Below are 21,353 nucleotides of genomic sequence, written 5' to 3' on the forward strand. Positions count from 1 at the left end.
CACTAAAACATGAAATATCCCAGCCCTGTGTTTGTATGAAAGTAATGACCACATTTTACGCACACTTTTTTGCAATGCCCGTGCACATGTCCACAATTGTTTCTAATGTTGCTGTGATGTCGATTTAGGTATTTTACACTTCACAGCTTTGGGATTTTCTGTATAATTTATGAACCTAAAATTAATTGCATTGTACATGTGTAAAAGTTTGTACAGTATTGGCTGTTTGCTATGTGCTAATGAATGCAACAGTCACATCAAACTTGATCAAAACACTTTTGTTAACATTCCTTTCCCCTCAAACAGCAGTGACACTGAAGTTCCAGCTCATGACAGCATGAACGCTGTATTGCTCATGAATATGGAACTTGATAAAAAATATTTAAAAAACCTGGAGCATCCAAAGACTTGGAATATAGTTCCTAAAATTAAAACATCAAAATCTGTTTCAAAGGCACTTAAAAAAAAACTTTATTTACAGTGAAAAGATTTCAGGAATTCCATATGTTAATACCAATACATGTCCATTGTCACACTGAAAAAAGTAACAAACAAGCTTATTAAAAGGAAGGGTAGATCATTTGTCATTTGTGCATTTTTTTTCGTTTGAAGCTACAAAAGTGCTCAAAATCTAAAAACGGGTGCTTAACAACTAACACGATGAAGTTTTAGCTCTGTGAATGCAGTATATTTCAAACACATACTCTGGGATCTCAGGTTCAATTCAAAAGTTGCTGAGTCATGTTTTATATTGCGTCCGAATTCAGCCCCAGGGACACATTCTCATTCAGTCAATTGCAGCTACGCGATGTCATGCACTGAACTGACGAATAATAGCAACCTAGTGTGCGTGTGCGTCGTGTCGACGCTTGCGCGCACATATTCATGGATTCACCGAATTTACAAACCAACTACATGAACTAACATGATGCATCGTTGGAAATGGCTTTCTTTCATTGTTTCCTTCAAAATGACAGCATGCCAAAAAGAATGATTTCACAGGGAGTTTATTGCCAATAAAACCAAAAGCCTTTTAACAATAATTTTGTCAGTTACTTTTGGATAGCTACAAATGATCTACTCTACGTTTAAACACGAACAAAAGTTTGATTCAAATAATTAAACTATTTGGGATTTGTTAATTTCTGAACCTTTTACATACATACATTGCATGAATACCAGCTGTTCCCTTTACTGGTAGTTGGTTGCAATCTGCTCTGGGCGGGCCTGCACATTACTGATGTCATGGTGCGTACATGTATTGGCAATTCGCTGAAGTAAAACACATTTCAACTCCAGCATATTGTGTTGTTAACGTTTCTCGATGTCAAATCTACTTAATTGGCATTCCAATGAAGAAGATGTATGAAACGGCCTTAAATCTACTCTACACTTTGAACACAGCAAGTTCAAAAGCAGCACTCACTCTACACACTGCTGCCCTTAAAGACAGCTTGCACTTATCAGGTACCAGTGAACATTGTTCTTGACAACTTTCCAAAGATTAAATCCCTTCTGGTTCTGGATGTGCATACTGCTGCCCTTGTGCTGATGGCTCGGTGCCAGTCAGCCCAGGACATTGTTCCTGAGTACTTGCAAGTAACTATGGCTCTCTGCTGGTTCTGGATGTTCACACTGTTCCCCTTGCATGGATAGCTTGCAGTCAGTCAGACTAGAGCATTGTTTATACTGATGAGAACTTGCAAGCGATGGGGTCCCTGCTGGTTCTGCATGTACCTCAACATGCACTTGAACATGTTGCTGACTGTACATGGATGCCTTGCTGCTGCTTTGCCTGGAACATTGTTCTCGACAGCTGTCCAGTGACTGCTGACTCGCTGTGTGTTGTGCATGCCCTTGGCTTGGTGGCTTGCTGCTGCTTGGCCTGGCAGCATGGTGCTCTTGGTCATTTTCTGCCTGTGGAATCACACAAAGCTCAATCTGCTTCCCTGGCTGCGATGGTCGGCTGGGATTCTGTCTTGGGCAACAACGACAGCACAGTTTGAGGAATGAGAAAGCCTTGACTACAGCTTTACGAAAGTCAGCGTTTGTGACACTGTAGACTAGGGAATTGATTGAGCTATTGATTAGTAGCAAAATTCCAATGCATATAGAAAGAAAATGTATTGTCTCTCCAAGTTCCAGATTGGCAACAATCTGAGCAGTTGAAGTATACTTTGATGCCACTACAAGTCCATGAATGGTCATAATTGCAGCTGCAGTGTACAGTGAGTTCAGAATGAAGAAAACAGCAGTGTTGATGATAACCATGCAGAGGACCTTGCCTGCTCGCTTGGGACGGTTCGGCAACAGGGCTGATTGCTTGCGTACTTTCAATACTACATAGATGTACAAAGCAAGAGTTGCTATCAAAGAGACAATGTTGATAATGGAAAGAATCCCAAAGTAGACTTTATTGGAGACAGCTTCTGTTAATGGTACGAAAATCAGAATCACACCAACAATAATTGTTGGCACCCAGAGTCCTGCTGATATCTTTGCTGCTCGAGATTTAGAGGCCTTTTCTTTGAACGTTATAGGATTGCGCACTGCAGAGAATCTCTCAGCTGCTATGGTAACCACAAAGAAATTAGAGGTAGCAAGGAACGTGCTTTGGAAACTATATATTGCCTTTTGGCCCAATAAGTTGTACTCTATAGGTGGTAACACTGCAAATATGAAGTAAGTTATAAGGAAGAGGGAGTCAGCCACAGCCAGATTGGATAAGTAGATGTTGATGATTGTACGCATGGACTTCACTCGAATGACTGTGAAGAGAAAGACAAAGTTTAAGCAGAGGCCGATTGGTGCAATGATTTCAGCACTTAACCATGTTATTTGATAACCTCTTTCTTCACTCATGTAATAGTTCTCAAGATGCTTTTCAATTTCAGTATTCCACCCAGTTGATGGAGTGGAGCTGTTTTGGTAGCCATCACCCATAGTTCATGCACAATGTAGCATAGATTTTCGTGAGCCACATGTTGTTCAGATGCAGCAAAGAATGTTCTTCTCTATTTCAAGATCACTCCAGATTTGTACTTACAGGGATTGTAAGACAAAGAGCAAAGTGTAATTGAAACAGAAAGTTTCTTGTTCTTTTCCTTCTTTTTCCCCCAACATTTCTGTCCGATTTTAATGCATGTGACTATCTCGTGGTATCAGTTCTTGTAACCAAAGCAGATGCATGTGAGTCAGTTTCACTACTTGCACTGACATGAAATCTGAGCATTGAATTTGTTTCAGTTTTAATGATTGTCTCCAGATTAAACATGCATATTGTGTACATGTAATTGTTTTTTTTTATGCAAGTCGTCCCTTCACAAGGCATAAATGCCACCCAATGTGAGGGCTACCACACAAGAAGAAAAGACAGAAAAAAAAGAGGATGATAGAAAATGAAGACAATTAAGATTAGTGTGTATGAGAGATGCATGTTCACATTGTGTTTATACAGGGTGATTAAAAAAAAAGTGACCCGCACTCAAGATTTTTTTTTTACTTAAGCAATCAAATTAGATACACCGAAGAAATATGTCTTAAAAGAGCATGTTCTTCCACTCATCTGAAAAAAAACCCAATCACTAAATTTGATCATGCCATCCAAAGTTATGCATGTTTTACTTAAAAGAACCTGTTTGTGTAGCTGTCCAAGGAATGTGATAATATTGAAAGCTAAATGAGCTAAGTGAGAATTACAGATTACACACAAGTATTCAAATACAAATGAGATTTTAATAATTGAAATCAAGAGAATTTTTACTATCAGGTTGTGTGTTTTGAATATGAGAAGCAAGTTAACTCTCTTTTTTTCTTCGAAATATCGATGGTGATTTTTGTATCTCTTCCTTTGCAAGTTCTCGTTCATTCATGGAGGTGGGAAGACAATTGATGTTTCATTATCCTCATTGGGAGATGTATTATCAGTTCACAGCACGGTAATTGATAAGTGGTGGACAGCCAAGTTTTGTGATCGTTTTATTGAAATAAACATTAATTGGGAATAGAGTTTGCAATTTAAGTGAAATTTTCACAGTTAATAGTCAATAAGATGCAGACTTGTATTCGAGTCACGAAACATCGAGTCCAAGTCCGAGTCTGAGTCACATTTCTCGAGTCTAAGTCCGAGTCCCGAGTTCTCCTGGTCAAGTCCGAGTCAGAGAGTCACAAAGGTTGAGTTCAAGTCCGAGTCACGAGTCACCTCTTTGTATCAAAAAACGTACATTTTAGGGAATTCAGAGATTCAGAGTCACCTTTGATATAGTATGGAAATACGTACATTTCAGGTGCTGTAAATTTTCATTTTTCCCCACAGCTTTTCTCTAATTTTCTCTGGAAATGAGGAGTTCATTGGCAAAAACAGTTATAAAGGCAATTCAGACAAAACTGGTATTGGCCTAACTTTTGCATTTACAGTTCAGGCGTTTCAAATATCTTTTTTTAGACTTCTATATACGTGAAAGGTGGCGATTGAAGTTGGACGTAGTGCCGGTTTTCTCCTCTATTTTCTTCCTGCAGAACTTGCACTCTGCACTTGATCTTCCATTGGCATTTCTCTTGAAGTTAAGATATCCAAAACTGACAATTTTTGGAGTGGATGCCATCATGATCTTCGTACGTTGCAACTTGCATACATACGTTACCGAAATGGGCAGATCAGTAGACTATTCATATCGCGTTATCGCCATGCGACAGCAATACACGTGTGAACGACAGGACGTCTGACAAGAAAAGTCTGGTACCTTACCCTATCAATCTTGCACCAATGTAGTATTGCATGTTGATGGCGGGGTACAAGTTTCAGTACATTGATTTCTATAAGTCAATATATCGGTAACCGGCCACGGCCACGCACGCACCACATCGAGCGCCCTGTACATGTATTGCACAGTAAAGAAAACGATCAAATTATATATGTGCGCGTGTGCAGTGCGGTAATTTCCGTCGAGTCACAAGTCAGTTCAAGTCCGAGTCCGTAGCCCCGAGTCCGAGTCCGATTCGTAAGTCAAAGTGACTCGAGTCCCAGTCCGAGTCATTAAAAATGTGACTCGAGTCGGACTCGAGTCCGAGTCCGAGTCACGAGTCATACAAGTCTGATAAGATGTACTTTATCTGTGTTTTTTTTATTAACATACAACGAGCCAAATATTTTAAACATTTTTTTTCAAATTCGGTCACTTTCTTTTTGACTCATCCTGTAGTTGGTTCAACCGGTCACGTGGGAATAAACTTGATGAATACATCCTGAAAATGGCTTTGGGGATAATGACAGTATATGGATGTGATTGGATGGAGGAGCAGGTATTTGGTAGTTGGTTTCAATTTGGTCATGTTACTGATGACGGAAAGTAACATTCACTCAAAACATCTTTAAGCACTAATATTTCTTTGTACAAAGGTATATGTAGATGTAGACAACAGCAAAAAAAGAGGACATTTTCTTTTCTATCAATCCTTCTTGTCTTTTTCCCCAAAATGAATTGTGTTCTTCCCCTGGATGTTGATTTATTCACCCATACAACAATTCTGTACTTCCCTTCTGTTTGATATTCAATTTGATCTGATAAGGAATGAAGTCAAATGGAAGTTTTTATTCACAAATCACAATTTGATTTCTGTTCATCAGTTGCCTTTTTTTTCTTTCCTGGGCAAACGTTGGTTGTCATCTGATCAGAGTTTCTTCTTCACTTTCTGGGGTTGTTGTCATTTGAAATCAGTCTCTGCCTTGCCTGACAATCCAGTTGATGTTGTCATATTCTCAGTTTTGATGATGGAACATCTTTGCAAGACAATTTGCAAGGGCTAACTACTTGGTCTAACTACGTGGTGGCATGGTTTAGTAAAGGTTTGCAGTACCACCATGTAGAAGTCTCTTTTGGAAAGATGTGTGGCTCTGAAAAGAACCGGTATCACACATCTTCCCAAAAGAGACTCTACATGCCTACATGGTGTTACTGCAAACTGCAAACCTTCACTAGAACACTGTCTTCCGCAAATGTGACAATTGGGAAGGGGAAAGTGTGTTTCTCTATTTTTTATGGGGGGGGGAATGTAATCCCCAACCCCTTTTCTTCCCCTGACATCCCTCCCCCCCCCCCCCCCCCCCCGATACTATGTAAATGTTTCAATGCTAATCATAATTGTATTGGTTATATTTCAGTGATAGATATAAAGTGTTTGAGGACCTACGTGGATCTGTTTGCTTTGAGCGGATTCGGGATTGCCCATCAAGAACTGAAAAAGATAGGAGAGAACAAGGCAAGTTTCCTTGGTAAAATTATTCATTCGGGTAAGACAAACTTCCATGAAGACTCAACTCATTAGTTCAAGTCCCCCCCCCCCAACTAACCCCTCGGACAACACTGAGTGTACACTGTTTACAAAATATGTCAGTCAGGTAAAACAAACATCTGTGAAGACTCATTGGCATTGGTCCGCATCTCAATTCTGTTTGGATAATTGTGAAATTTGAAATTGTGAATCAGAAAGTAGGAATCAACTTTATTACAATTGGTTTTCGATTTCATCCATATAATTATTGATCTTCTTTTTCATATATGTAACTTTCTTGTTGCCCTTTGCTTAAGTATTTTACAAACATTGTATACTCGAGTGCAGAGATGAAACTTTTCCGATTTTAATTGGAAATGCGACTTTTTGAATTTTCCAACGAAATTTCTAATTTTCTTTCAATGTGTCCCACAAAATTTGATTTTATAACCATTTTTTTTTAAAAATGTCATTTTATTTCAATCATAATTTCGAAGAAAAGTTGATGAAAACGTCGCTGTTGGAATGTTTCAAGGGTAGAAACACAGGCCATAACACTGATCGGAGCCTTTTCCGGCTGGACAAAAGGTTAAACATTGACAGGCGACATGGAAAAATCACTGTGTCGCACTTGTAAGCATTAAAGATGTATGCAGTGGTATCAGCGTACCGCACCGTCCGCTAGCACATGGCCGGTCGGGAACGGGTAGCCTTGTGTCTTTCGTGAACGAACCAGTGGATAAAATCATTATGTTGTGCGATTTTTGGAGGTTTCAGATTTGGTTGTACAAAATGCAATGCTTTATAAATCATGATGATTATCTCGAGGATAGCGAAGAGAGCATTAGCGAAACATTTCACTGGCATTTGTTGGAAGAGAAAGACGATAATGCCTGATTTTTCCCTTCGTACGAATGCAAGTGGAGTTGTGGAGTTGTGTGGTTGAATGGTTGAATCATGGACATGAAATTTAAAGCACCATGAACGGTGCCCTTGTCTTTCGGACTTTTTCCTCAACTTTCTCAAGTAAGAAGTGAACTTCTTTGTTGATGACTCCATTACTCCAACCGTAATTCAGGCATTTTATGGAATGAACACACTGACCATTTTTTTATCATCGTAAAATTTTGTTTGAATCAAAAATAAAGCAGGAGTTGGTGTCCGGAAATTGGGCATGAAGTGTATTTTACATGCGTATCTACATGTGTGTAACTGCAGCGCGGCCCCGATTTCCGACACATATTTTTGTTCGGCCTATTTTCCGATTTTTTTGCCATATGCCAGTTTCACCTCTGCTCGAATGTTGTCTGAGGGCTTGCAAGAAAAAAAAAAAAAGCTTTCTTCGGGTTGGAGACGAACCCACAATCTTCTGCTTCCTAGTGCAGACGCATTAACCACTCGACCACTGAGCTTGCTGTGGCAAGCTGGCCGTTTGGAGTCTGATGAAGCAGCGCTTAACCCAACTTTGTTTGTGTAGGAGGTCATTAGTTTGAGTCCCACCTAAGCCTTCGGACAACACTAACTGTACAGTGTTTGCTAAATATATCGGCCAAAGGCAAACAAAAATCCAATATAAAAAAGGATAATTTCCATCTCGTAATTTTTTTTTCCCCCGCCCAGGTTCCCTGAAGTCCATCCAGATGATCCTTAATAAGACGGTACAGGCATCAACTCCAACACCCTGGCCTTACAGGTGAAGACCCATCCTGAGCTGAGGGACAAGCTTCATGTCGTCACCTCTTGGGGGCCTTTGCCTGTCTACCCTGGGGTGGTCAACTCAGAATTACCTGGTAGGTACAGTGGACTCTGTGACCAAGTACCAGTGTTGTAGTCAAGTCACCGTCCAACGTCGAGTCCAAGTCCCGAGTCCAAGTCTCGAGTAACAAGCCTCGAGTCCGAGTCACGAGTCACTTGTTCTTAGTTGTTCACCGAACCAATCATATTTTTTTTACATTATTTTTAATCAGCCATTCTGTCTTTTCAGTAAATCCCAGTGTATAATGTTGTGTGTACATGTTGTTTAGACCCAAAATGTGTTTTCCTTTTAATTCCCATCCCTACGAAATCCTCCTCCATTCCTTCCCTCCATGTTTTATCATCCAAACATTATTCCTCAATGATCCTTTCCCATCCCTGCGTTAGTTTTTTTTCTTTTGATGAAATTACGTGACTCGAGTCATAAGTCACCAAGCTCGAGTTCGAGGAGTCATGGTCGAGTCCGAGTCCGAGTCATTTTCCAATGTGACTAAATTGAGATGCGCTAGCAGATCTCGGCAACTTTAGTGGTAAAAGGAGTGTTGAGTGCACTAGGGGCAAGTTGGATCTAGGACCAATGGTTGAATAGTGGTTGGTTGGTGACGTACGTAGCACATGCGCACTGAAATTAAAGTGGGTACAACTCTAGTCAAACTATTGACATGTCAACAGCCGTGAGAAGATGGTGCTCGCACATTCGCTGAAGATTTGTTCAACACTTGATGTTTCTGTTTTATTTACACAAATAATAGCTTTAAGCTCGGTGGTCGAATGGTACGACATCTGCACTAGAAAGCAGGAGGTCATGGGTTCGAGTCCCACCCGAATGATTTTTTCACTTTCGTTGGGGGGGGGGGGGGGACACACTGAGTAAACAGTGTTTATACGTCGGTGAAGGGCAGAGCCTAATATTGAAATATTGATTGCGTAGTTTTTTTATTTTATTGTACAATGGTGACAGTAGTGACAGAATCCTAAACTAACAAAGAAAAACTATGCCATGAAAGTGGAATTTAGTACTCACAGTTTTTGTTTTTCTGCCGTTTTGTTTGATATCGTAGTTGATCCCCTCTGCCCAATGTTATGACAAATGCCTATTGATAACCAGCTATAAATCGTGGCCCGACCAGCAACGGTAGGCTGGTCTTGAATAGTCGACTAGACTAGTCCAACCATCTTTGACTGGCGTGCGTTCCATCAGAGTTAGTCAAACTATAATTAATTACAATACCTCACCCAGAGATTCTGTGTCTTGATTGGCCGAGAGCGAGTCACATGGTACTTTCTATTTTTGCTATCTTTCAGAGAAAAAGCCAAAAGTACTATACCCATAGAAACCAAAGTACTATACCACTAGCAACCAAAGTACTATACCCATGGTGCGGTTTTTGTGTGCAAATGCATGCTGGCGTGCGCGTAGCACGTATTGTTTCCAACAGAGTTGGATTCAAGCGTTTTGTGAAAGGGTGGTTTGGAAGAGTTCCCACCAATTTTGTATTGAAATAGAAGTTCATTTTAACTGTGTTCAGATTTATGTAATTTAAGGTATTAAAAACCTAGCAGAATCTGTGGGTGAAGTGTTATGAAACAAATATTGAATGCCTTATCTCGTGGTGAAGTAAAACTAGCCTCCGTCGATGATCCACGGAGCATTCAATTTTGCCTTTGCTTCCCCTCAGGGAAATAGATGTCCATTGATAACCTGAGGCGGCTAGGTTTACTACACCACTCCAAGCATTCCATATTTGTATACTATGGTCCTTGATTGAACCTTGCTCCATCTAATGGCCCCCAGTTTAGCCAAATTTGTGCGTACTGAATATTTCTTGTATTTATTCCCTCCACAGAGGAAGTACGTTACCTGTCTTCACGGAGGCTACGGTCTCGGACTGGACGATTCTTGACCTGGATCCTAAACCGCATGCATATCAGGGACGTCTGCTTCTACCCACGCTTCATAAAACGATGCATGCCATAGATGCGTCAACATGTCGCCTTCAATTCTTGATTCTAAGCATTGCTTAATATTTAGTGCGGGAAATCAAGATTAATAAGGGGTGGGGCTAGGTTGATCAAGTGGGGGGGGGGGGTGATTGTATGCCCTAAGACCAAATTTCTAGAGATAATTATGCCATTGTATTGTGAGGTATTTCTTCAAGGTGCAGTTTTAAACTTTCTTCACAGTTCGCTCTTTTAGTTTCAAGTAGTTTTGGGTTTTTTAACCAAAACTCATAACAAATTGCAAGGGTTCAACCTAACATTTCTTATGAAATTTGGCCAAAACAGGACTTGCCTCCAAATGACTCGGAAATTCCCTACGATGTAAGATGAGTTTCAATCAGTGTTCAAAAATCCATTTTTATGAAGATTTGAGCAAAAATTACCGGTTTATTGATTGGAAAGAAGTTATCTTTTGTGACCACAATTTCTCCCACATTTCTGATGTGATTATCTGTTGCATGGAATATCTGACCAGAAATCGTGTTGGAATTGGGCCTCAAGTACTTTAGGCCCCCCCCCCCCCAAAAGGCTCCAGTTTCTGGTATGCGCGCGCGTCACTGTAGCCATGCGCGACAGCCAACTTAAAAAGTGTTTTCATTGTAAGATTATGTCTCAAAACCGCCCAACTCACTGGTTTGACTGGAATCCTGCTGCTACACAAGTTTAATGTGTTTTTAGATGGGGTTACTATCGAGCAAAAGCTTTATGTGGCCTCTGCAGGCTCACATATATTTTGCACTAAATTTAGTCGGTCACCATTTGCAGTCATCACCGACATTTGAAGAAAAAATTTTTTTTTTTAAATGCTGCGTCGCTGCACCAATTTTTGGGCAAGCTCCGTACCAGAAACCGAAGACTTATTTTTTTGGCCTCAGACAAGTATCCTGTAAGTTTAAAGCAATTTAAACAATTTTGCCAGAATTAAAATAGAATACATTTTTAATAAAATTTTCCCAAAAGACGATTTCTCTAAAACAAAAGTCCTTTCTTAGAACTTTATCATGTTTTGTTAAGAAATCCTTCTAAAATATCCTCAATAATATGTACTTGTAATCAAGTGCTGAATAGTTACTTTCATTTCTCATTAAGCTGCACTATTTGTCAAATATTATCATATATCACTTCAAGTATCTTTCTTTCCTTTCAACTGGGTATGTAACTGTCTAAAACAAAAACATTCGAATGCAAAACATGTTTTTCTCCTCATAATGAAAAGAAAATTGAAAAATTATGTTCAAATTATCCGTTATTTCCCCACTGATAAAAATCCATGTTCAAAGATTTAGAGACATATTTTTTATTTCAGTACTCAGAATTGACATTGTTGACCTGCTTTTTCAGAAATGTCTACCAGCCTGCGGTTTATTGATGCAACATGTACTCTTAAACTCGACTTGAAAAATACAAGTAGACGAGAAATCTATTGGAACAGACTTGCCATGCGTCCGATTTAGTAACTGCAAAACTTAGACGTTATTGCCCTCTTTAATATCAATAGATCTGCTCAAAGTATGTACAAGTATGTTCAGTCAAAGTTACGAAAGGAAATTTGAACTGCATGTGACAGTATAATTTGTTTTAACATTGTTTCATTTTGTCTAACAAATATTGGTGTCCAAATTCACGCTCTGGTTTTTGGAAATGATTGCATTTTCTCAGTGATTGTTACAAGGTTAACACTGGATTTCTTTGTCTTGTTGTTTTATTTCTTGCTATGATTCAAATGATTTTCTAGTTTAAGGTTTCTGGAATGAATAGATTGAATAAAATTGCAGAGTGCAACTACTAAGCTCTGTGTATAAGGTGTGACATTTGAAATATTTAACTTTTATTATTTTGTTTCTCTCAAATGCGTGGCCAAAAAAAAGAAGACTTTTCTCCAAACGACTCCGAAACCTCTTTCGATATCAGATGAGTATCTATCAACATTCAAGCACATTATTTTGAAGATTTGGGCAAAAAATCACCGACTAATTGATAAAAAAAATATCATTTTTAGCCAATCTTTCAATAGAGGGCGCGCCACATGCACAGTGGTCGCTACTCGTACCGCGTCAACACAGATGTCCGACTTTTGAGTAAAAAGAAGACATCTATCTCAAATATTGAGTAATGCATTAAATTGAACGGTGGCCAGATGGTTTATCATGAAAAAAAGACAAACTAGACAGAAGATTAAAACAAAATATTGTTTTTCTCTCCCTCAACAGTTTCTGGTGTCAACGCAGAGAAAAACTTGGAGATAGGATGCAGTCCCAGTCCAAACACTTTTTTCTCACTTTTTGCTCGAAAACGATAGTCCTGGTCGACAAACTATCTCAAAAATTGAGTAATGCATTAAATTGAACGGTGGCCAGGTGATTTATCCTGAAAATCGACAAACTAGACAGAAGATTTAGACAAAATATTGTTTTTCTCTCCCTCAACAGTGTCTGGTGTCAACGCAGAGAAAAACTTGGAGATAGGATGCAGTCCCAGTCCAAACATACTATTTTTCTCACTTTTTGCTCGAAAACGATAGTCCTGGTCGACAAACTCTCTCAAAAATTGAGTAATGCATTAAATTGAACGGTGGTCAGGTGATTTATCATGAAAAATAGACAAACTAGACAGAAGATTTAGACAAAATATTGTTGTTCTCTTCCTCAACAGTGTCTTGTGTCAACGCAGAGAAAAACTTGGCGATAGGATGCAGTCCCAGTCCAAACATACTATTTTCCTCACTTTTAGCTCGAAAACGATAGTCCTTGACGACAAACTCTCTCAAAACTTGAGTAATGCATTGAATTGAACAGTGGCCAGGTGATTTATCATCAAAAATAGACAAACTAGACAGAAGATTTAGACAAAATATTGTTGTTCTCTTCCTCAACAGTGTCTTGTACAACACTGAGAAAAAGTTGGCGATATGATGCAGTCCTAGTCCAAACATACCATTTTCCTCACTTTTTGCTCGAAAACGATAGTCCTTGACGACAAACTATCTCAAAAATTAAGTAACGCATTAAATTGAACGGTGGTCAGGTGATTTATCATGAAAAATAGACAAACTAGACAGAAGATTTAGACAAAATATACTTGTTCTCTTCCTCAACAGTGTCTTGTGTCAACGCAGAGACAAACTTGGCGATAGGATGCAGTCCCAGTCCAAACATACTATTTTCCTCACTTTTAGCTCGAAAACGATAGTCCTTGACGACAAACTATCTCAAAAATTAAGTAATGCATTAAATTGAACGAATGTCAGATGATTTATCATGAAAAATAGACAAACTAGACAGAAGATTTAGACAAAATATTGTTTTTCTCTCCCTCAACAGTGTCTAGTGTCAACGCAGAGAAAAACTTGGCGATAGGATGCAGTCCCAGTCCAATCATACCATTTTTCTCACTTTTTGCTCGAAAACGATAGTCCTTGACGACAAACTATCTCAAAAAGTAAGTAACGCATTAAATTGAACGGTGGCCAGGTGATTTATCATAAAAAATAGACAAATTAGACAGAAGATTTAGACAAAATATTGTTTTTCTCTCCCTCAACAGTGTCTGGTGTCAACGCAGAGAAAAACTTGGAGATAGGATGCAGTCCCAGTCCAAACATACTATTTTTCTCACTTTTTGCTCGAAAACGATAGTCCTGGTCGACAAACTCTCTCAAAAATTGAGTAATGCATTAAATTGAACAGTGGCCAGGTGATTTATCATGACAAATAGACACACTAGACAGAAGATTTAGACTAAATATTGTTTTTCTCTCCCTCAACAGTTTCTGGTGTCAACGCAGAGAAAAACTTGGAGATAGGATGCAGTCCCAGTCCAAACATACTATTTTCCTCACTTTTAGCTCGAAAACGATAGTCCCTGACGACAAACTATCTCAAAAATTAAGTAATGCATTAAATTGAACGGTGGCCAGGTGATTTATCCTGAAAAAAAAGACAAACTAGACAGACGATTTAGACAAAATATTGTTATTCTCTTCCTCAACAGTGTCTTGTATCAACACGGAGAAAAACTTGGCGATAGGATGCAGTCTCAGTCCAAACATACTATTTTCCTCACTTTTTGCTCGAAAACGATAGTCCTTGACGACAAACTATCTCAAAAATTAAGTAACGCATTAAATTGAACGGTGATCAGGTGATTTATCTGAAAAATCGACAAACTAGACAGAAGATTTAGACAAAATATTGTTTTTCTCTCCCTTAACAGTGTCTTGTGTCAACGCAGAGAAAAAACTTGGAGATAGGATGCAGTCCCAGTCCAAACATACTTTTTTTCTCACTTTTTGCTCGAAAACGATAGTCCTGGTCGACAAACTCTCTCAAAAATTGAATAATGCATTAAATTGAACGGTGGTCAGGTGATTTATCATCAAAAATAGACAAACTAGACAGAAGATTTAGACAAATATTGTTGTTCTCTTCCTCAACAGTGTCTTGTGTCAACGCAGAGAAAAACTTGGCGATAGGATGCAGTCCCAGTCCAAACATACTATTTTCCTCACTTTTAGCTCGAAAACGATAGTCCTGGTCGACAAACTATCTCAAAAATTTAGTAATGCATTGAATTGAACAGTGGCCAGGTGATTTATCATGACAAATATACAAACTAGACAGAAGATTTAGACAAAATATACTTGTTCTTTTCCTCAACAGTGTCTTGTGTCAACGCAGAGAAAAACGTGGCGATAGGATGCAGTCCCAGTCCAAACATACTATTTTCCTCACTTTTTGACCGAAAACGATAGTTCTTGACGACAAACTATCTCAAAAATTGAGTAATGCATTAAATTGAACGGTGGTCAGGTGATTTATCCTGAAAAATAGACAAACTAGACAGAAGATTTAGACAAAATATTGTTTTTCTTTCCCTTAACAGTGTCTTGTGTCAACGCAGAGAAAAACTTGGAGATAGGATGCAGTCCCAGTCCAAACATACTATTTTTCTCACTTTTTGCTCGAAAAAACGATAGTCCTGGCCGACAAACTATCTCAAAAATTAAGTAACGCATTAAATTGAACGGTGGCCAGGTGATTATCATGAAAAATAGACAAATTAGGCCTATATCATTGGTTTTTAAAACTCTACGCTTGCAGTACTGACATGCGTGAAATGTTTTGGTTAAATATGTTTTATTTTGTGTAATGCTCTGCAACTAGTTCGAGAATAATACCATAGTCAGTGATAACTCTGTGTTAAGTTTCATATAAACTGTTAAACGAAGTTGAAAAAACTAAATTCCAAATGCTTTTCAGGAAACACTGTGTTATTTCCAAACTTGTCTCTCCTGTAGTTTTCAATTCTTGGTCCAATCATGGAGGAATATTCATAAAAAAAGAATATTTATATTTTTAATTATATTTGATTCTGAAAACAACAGTTCAATTTTTCTAACATAAGTTCAGTCAATTTATGTCTCGGGAATGTAAAAAAAAAAAAAGGGAAGAAAATTAAGTAACAATAAAATAATGGTGGGACTCGAACCTGAGTCGCCTGATCGGGAGTCATATGCCAGTCCACAAGACGAGTCCACGAGCTCAATGCTCGACTAGTTCTGCTTAAATATAACTGTAAGATAGGCTTATCGTGGCTTTTCACATTGCGCCCATGCACGCTTAGACGTAAAACACAGTCTGACGATGTAAAACATTCGTTTGATTTTGGGTGTAGCTGTTCAAGTTGATCTAAATTTATTTGGAAAAGGGTGTAGGGTGTCAACTGAACTAAACTCCTGAAATTCAATGAAATAAAACTCGTACAATCTTTGGTTTCAGTACGAAACACACGTGTTCAACGGATGCAGAGAAGCCCATTTCTTTTGTTAAATTCCTTTGTTGAATCTGGCGTTAACAATAAAATGTTTCCATTGAAGCGAAAGGATTAAACGCCGCGATCTTTTTTCACGCTTGAGTGCATCTGAATGGGGAATATTGAAGCGGAAAATCACGAATTACAGCACTTAGGCAGCATTTTATCCTACATAATGATACTTTTTGAAGAGGAAATTGCATACTGAATACAACTATAGTTTCAAAATTCAAAAATTCGCCGTATTTAAAGAGTCGAGGTAATTTTTTAGGAAAAATTTCACCAAAACTTTCCTCATCTTAACGTAGGCGGCGCTATATATATTCATTCCCGCACGTGCACCGTATCCAGAGTTGGCTAGCGCATTAGCGTGTGTGTGTTATGGCATTGCAAGGGGATGGGGGCGGGGCTGGCTTCCTTTTTTGAATACATATACAGTTTATAGCCCTTTTATTTAAAAAACATTTCTCCACTTACGACTTCAAGTTTAATAAATATATTTCGCTTGTTCCCCCCCCCCCATCTCACACGACAAAAAAAATCCCGCCTCCCTCTTGCTCATGTGTATACCGGAGCCCTTTAATTAATATCCTGATACGCGTCACTTTTGTTCCATTAAAGTTGACTTTTATTCGGATTGCATTTTTTCACTGACCTTAATTATGTATTATTTTAGTTTTAGACCTATTCAACTTTTATTCGTGAGATAAATTGAAATTGTGATGCTAAAATGAGATTGGGTAAACAGGTGATACACAGATCGGGCGGCGGCTATCGCGCGCACTGAGAAGGAAATATATATATAGCGCCGCCTACGTTAGGATGAGGAAAGTTTTGGTGAAATTTTTCCAAAAAAATTTCCTGGACTTTTTAAATACCGCGAATTTTTGAATTTTGAAACTATAGATGTATTCAGTATGCAATTTCCTCTTCAAAAAGTATCATTATGTGGGATAAAATGCTGCCTAAGTGCTGTAAATCGTGATTTTCCGCTTCAATATTCCCCATTCAGATGCACTCAAGCGTGAAAAAAGATCGCGGCGTTTAATCCTTTTCCCTCAATGGAAACATTTTATTGTTAACGCCAGATTCAACAAAGGAATTTAACAAAAGAAATAGGCTTCTCTGCATCCGTTGAACACGTGTGTTTCGTACTGAAACCAAGGATTGTACGAGTTTTATTTCATTGAATTTCAGGAGTTTAGTTCAGTTGACACCCTTTACCATTTTCCAATTACATTTAGATCAATTAGAACAGCTACACCCAAAATCAAACGAATGTTTTACATCGTCAGACTGTGTTTTACGTCTAAGCGTGCACGGGCGTCAACGTGAAAAGCCACGATAAGCCTATCTTACAATTGTAATTAAGCAGAACTAGTATAACATTTGAGTGCCTTAATGGTCTTGTGGACCGGCGTAGGACTCTCAATCAGGCGACTCAGGTTCGAGTCCCACCATAATTATATTATTCTTTTTTTTTCTTACCTTCCCAACTTTTTATAGCTCCATGCCCAAACATAAATTTACTGAACTTATCTTTTAAATAAACTGAAATTTTGTTTTCAGAATCCCAAACAAACTTCCAAGAAAACAAACAAAACAATAACAAACAGGTATTTTTTTTCACTTTCATTTATTGTGATGATTTAATATCCTTTATTCAAAGAACTATGCACAGCATTCCAACAATATTTTAAGTACACATTTACTTTTAAAATTCACCTACACAATATTTACACTGCAAGAAAATATTTATCAGACTTAAAGGGCATGTACAACATTTGCTTCGCTGCAATTTTCAGAAATAAATGGATTTGGAGGATTAGTATGTTTTAGCAAATATTGTTAAAATGACTTTTTTCACGTTTGGGCTTGTAGATGCTGGAAAAGCCAAGAAAATCAGTCATGTATTTGCAGTCTGGTGACCCCACTTATAAGATAAAACGGAGCAACTAATAGACTTTGGGGAATCAAAAAGTCAGAGAATCAGTCTAGCAGACTTATACCTCTTCACAGGTGTGTAATCAATTGCAAAGAAAATAACTAATTATAAAAAAATTGGGAGCAATTTTTGAAAAATTGCCAGTTTTCTCCAATGCTGGTCGGCCGACCAGCGTTGGAAAAGTACCATTTTTCTTTAAAATGTCAGCACATCAGGAGCCACAATTTTACAGGATGCTTTAGACTGTCATTCCCCAACAATCCAGTAAGGTATTTCGTGATAATTTGATCATTTCGTTTTGTGATGTTTGCAAATGTTGTATCTTCCCTTTAAAGAAAGGCAGTAAACATTTAATGTTTTTACAGATGAAATAAAGAAATGAAGTCAGAATATCACACAATATTGGCAAAGAATGTTGCAACCTGACGCCACTTCAGCGGCGTTAAGTATGGAGCGTCAAGAAAATGTTCTCTTAAGTATTTCTCAGTCCCAGATTCATGTCTATTATCATCATTTTTGCAATGAATGACTTCACTGACATGATATGAAGAAAAAGCAGCATCAGGTTGCAACATTCTTTCCCAATATTGTACATGAAAAAAATATAGTATTTACAATGTGATAGATTGCCTTTGAGAAAGATTCTGTTGGATTGAAATTTCTGAAACTGACTTGGGACATGGATGACAAGATTGACTTTCAAGGATTTGTGTGGACTCGGGACTTGAATACAATCTGGGCCCAATTTTATGGCGCTGCTTAACAGTTACCAGATTGAGATCTACATGTACATTGTCACGTCAAAAGCTAAGCAAATTGTTCCTCTGAGGTATACATGCCTTTTGCTGTGTTTACTGCTTACGGCAAGTTAAGCAAATTGTTCCTCTGAGGTATATTAGCATGCCTTTTGCTGTGTTTATTGCTTACGGTAAGTTAAATTGTTCCTCTGAGGTATTAGCGTGCCTTTTGCTGTGTTTACTGCTTACGATCTCCGTAATATAGACAGAGAGGCTCTGCTGGCAGAAATTGTGTGCTTAGCAGCGCTATGAAATTGGGCCCAGTACAAATCACTTATTTTCAATTTGTTTCATGCCTTCTGGACCTTACACCCAAATTGCTTGACAAACGTGCTCTGAAAACTTGTACATGTATATTTATATAAATATAAACCATTATTTAGTATAATTACATTACATACAGGCATGCAACTGGGAAATCATAAAAAAAGAGGAAATTCAAATTTTTCCCAGACTTTGTACAGTGTTTTTCTATTTTCAATGGCACACATGGGAAGTAAAAAAAAGAGGAAATCAGCTGATCCGAGGAAAAGTTGCATGCCTGTACATACAGATGACTACCCCCTCCTTGAATAACCATTCCTGGCCCATTCTCATGCCGTTGGGTTGTCTCTAAACAGGCCCAAGAAACTCCAAGATACAAACTTGCAGAGTTGTCCTACATGTAAGCAACATTTGTGACGTGAACATTCACAATTATGATGAACATTTCAATGCTGCCTGACTGACTGTCCGACCGAGTCACTGAGTATTAACTGATCGAGTCAGTCACTATTATCACTGACTGACCGAGTCACTGACCGAATCACTGACTGCGCGATGAGACACTGACCGAGTCACTGAGTCACTGCATGACTGAGTCACTGAGTCGCTCAATGAGGCACTGACCGAGTCACTGACCGAATCAGTGACTGCGGGATGAGACACTGACCGAGTCACCGAGTCACTGCATGACTGAGTCACTGAGTCACTCAATGAGGCACTGACCGAGTCACTGACCGAATCACTGACTGCGGGATGAGACACTGACCGAGTCACCGAGTCACTGCATGACTGAGTCACTGAGTCGCTCAATGAGGCACTGACGGAGTCACTGACCAAGTCACTGAGTTGATGACAGCCACCACGTTGCTCAATGAGTCACTGAGTGATTCACTAACCAAGACATTGACCGAATCACTGACGAGTCACTGACGAGTCACTGACGAGTCACTGACCGAGTCACTGACTGAATCTGACTGAATCACTGAGTTGCTGATCGAGTCACTGAGTTGTTGACTGAGTCACTGACCGAGTCACACAGTCCAGCTTAACCAGGCAAGCCTACTTTGTTTATGCCATGAGAGACTTAAGCCTCTCTCCAGAACTGTTGTTTTCTCCTGCATAACCATCTTGCCAAAGCTAAATAGAGAAATATTTCAAGGCAAATTTCCCAATGTGAAGAACAAATACTTTGGAAAATCCCTTTGCGAAGCAGGACATTTGGGATGTACAAATCTAAACAATCTCAAGACTAGGATAGGGACCACCTCAGGAAACTGGTACCCTGTTGTCCTTGGCCCACTTCTTCATGACACGGATGATGTATTCCACCTGCGGGTTACTGGTGTTGCGCAAGATTTGGAGGATGTCTCACAGAGTGTTTCTCTGTAGAGGAAAAAAAATGACAAAAATCTAGTGGCTTGAACTTCACTGGGTTTTGTGCACATAAAAATGAAAGCTATTAACAAGATGGACTTTGCGTCGGGATGATGCATTTCAATATTAAGATTTGCCCTTCAAAAAATCACTCGGGTGGGATTTGAACCCATGACTCGACCACCGAGTTTACGAGATTGGTGGTCCAGTGGTAAGATGTCTGCACTAGAAAGCAGGAGGTCATGGGTTCGAGTCCCAACCGAGTGATTTTTTTCCAACTTTCACTCGGGAGGTAACGTGTTTATAAGTCGGTGAAGGGCAAAACCTAATAGTGAAAATGAAAGCTGTTCATAGAATATGGGGACAAAGGAAAAATCCATAAAGATCAATGAATTTGAACTAAAGGGGTAAGAAGTTGAAAAGTATTCATGAAAATTTGTAATAAAAAGCCGTATCCTCTCTGAGTGATCCCTGTTTTATATTTCCCAGGTCTGCATCGTGACTCTGGGCGTGATCCCTGGCTGCATGGCATATGCGGGTTGAGGGCTTCTGACTAGCGCCCCTTTGACAGAGACATTGACAATTAGGGAACCGCCAACATTGGGCTGGATAGCTCAGTTGGTAGAGCACCGGAGTGATATACTAATTGAGATGTAATTGGTCAGTACGCACTGTTTGATTGATGAACTGTGGTCACCTGACTGTCACCTGACCAAAGGTTGAGATCTGATTGGTCAGTGTGCACTGTTTGATTGATGTACTGTAGTCACCTGACCAGAATTTGAGATCTAATTGGTCAGTGTGCACTGCTGATTGACAGAGATGACACCCACCTTGGTTCATGACCAGCAATGATCTGCTGGAATACGCCCACGCACGCCCCTCGCTTGCCTTCCCAGTATTCAGGATTGGGGTCCAATCTTTCCAGGACATCGAAAGCATAGTAGAACTGGCCCATCTACCGACAGAAAAGTTGGAATATGAAAATTGAGAGGAGACCTTGACAATTCCAATTTGAGGTCGAGCAAAAAAACCAGAAGTTTGAATGAAAAGCCTGAATTTTTCGATCATATCCCACCGTGTTGAAATTGTCCAAAAATCAATATTTTAAGCAGTTTGGGATTTTTGGCTATTCT

General features: G+C 39.0%; 1 long non-coding RNA gene and 1 pseudogene across 1 annotated transcript; one reads left to right on the forward strand and one right to left on the reverse strand.

Annotated features, from left to right (window-relative positions):
* The first annotated feature begins 7,922 nt into the window (after positions 1-7,922).
* On the forward strand, positions 7,923-10,546 carry LOC119742413. Its single transcript, XR_005272846.1, has 2 exons — positions 7,923-8,060; positions 9,873-10,546. It is a non-coding gene; the product is annotated as an uncharacterized LOC119742413 (long non-coding RNA).
* A 9,002-nt stretch (positions 10,547-19,548) lies between these two features.
* The window catches only part of LOC119742918, a 28,660-nt pseudogene continuing 26,855 nt past the window's right edge, over positions 19,549-21,353 (reverse strand).

This window comes from Patiria miniata, unplaced genomic scaffold (genome assembly GCF_015706575.1).
Source record: "Patiria miniata isolate m_02_andy unplaced genomic scaffold, ASM1570657v1 HiC_scaffold_6, whole genome shotgun sequence".
NCBI lineage: Eukaryota > Metazoa > Echinodermata > Asteroidea > Valvatida > Asterinidae > Patiria > Patiria miniata.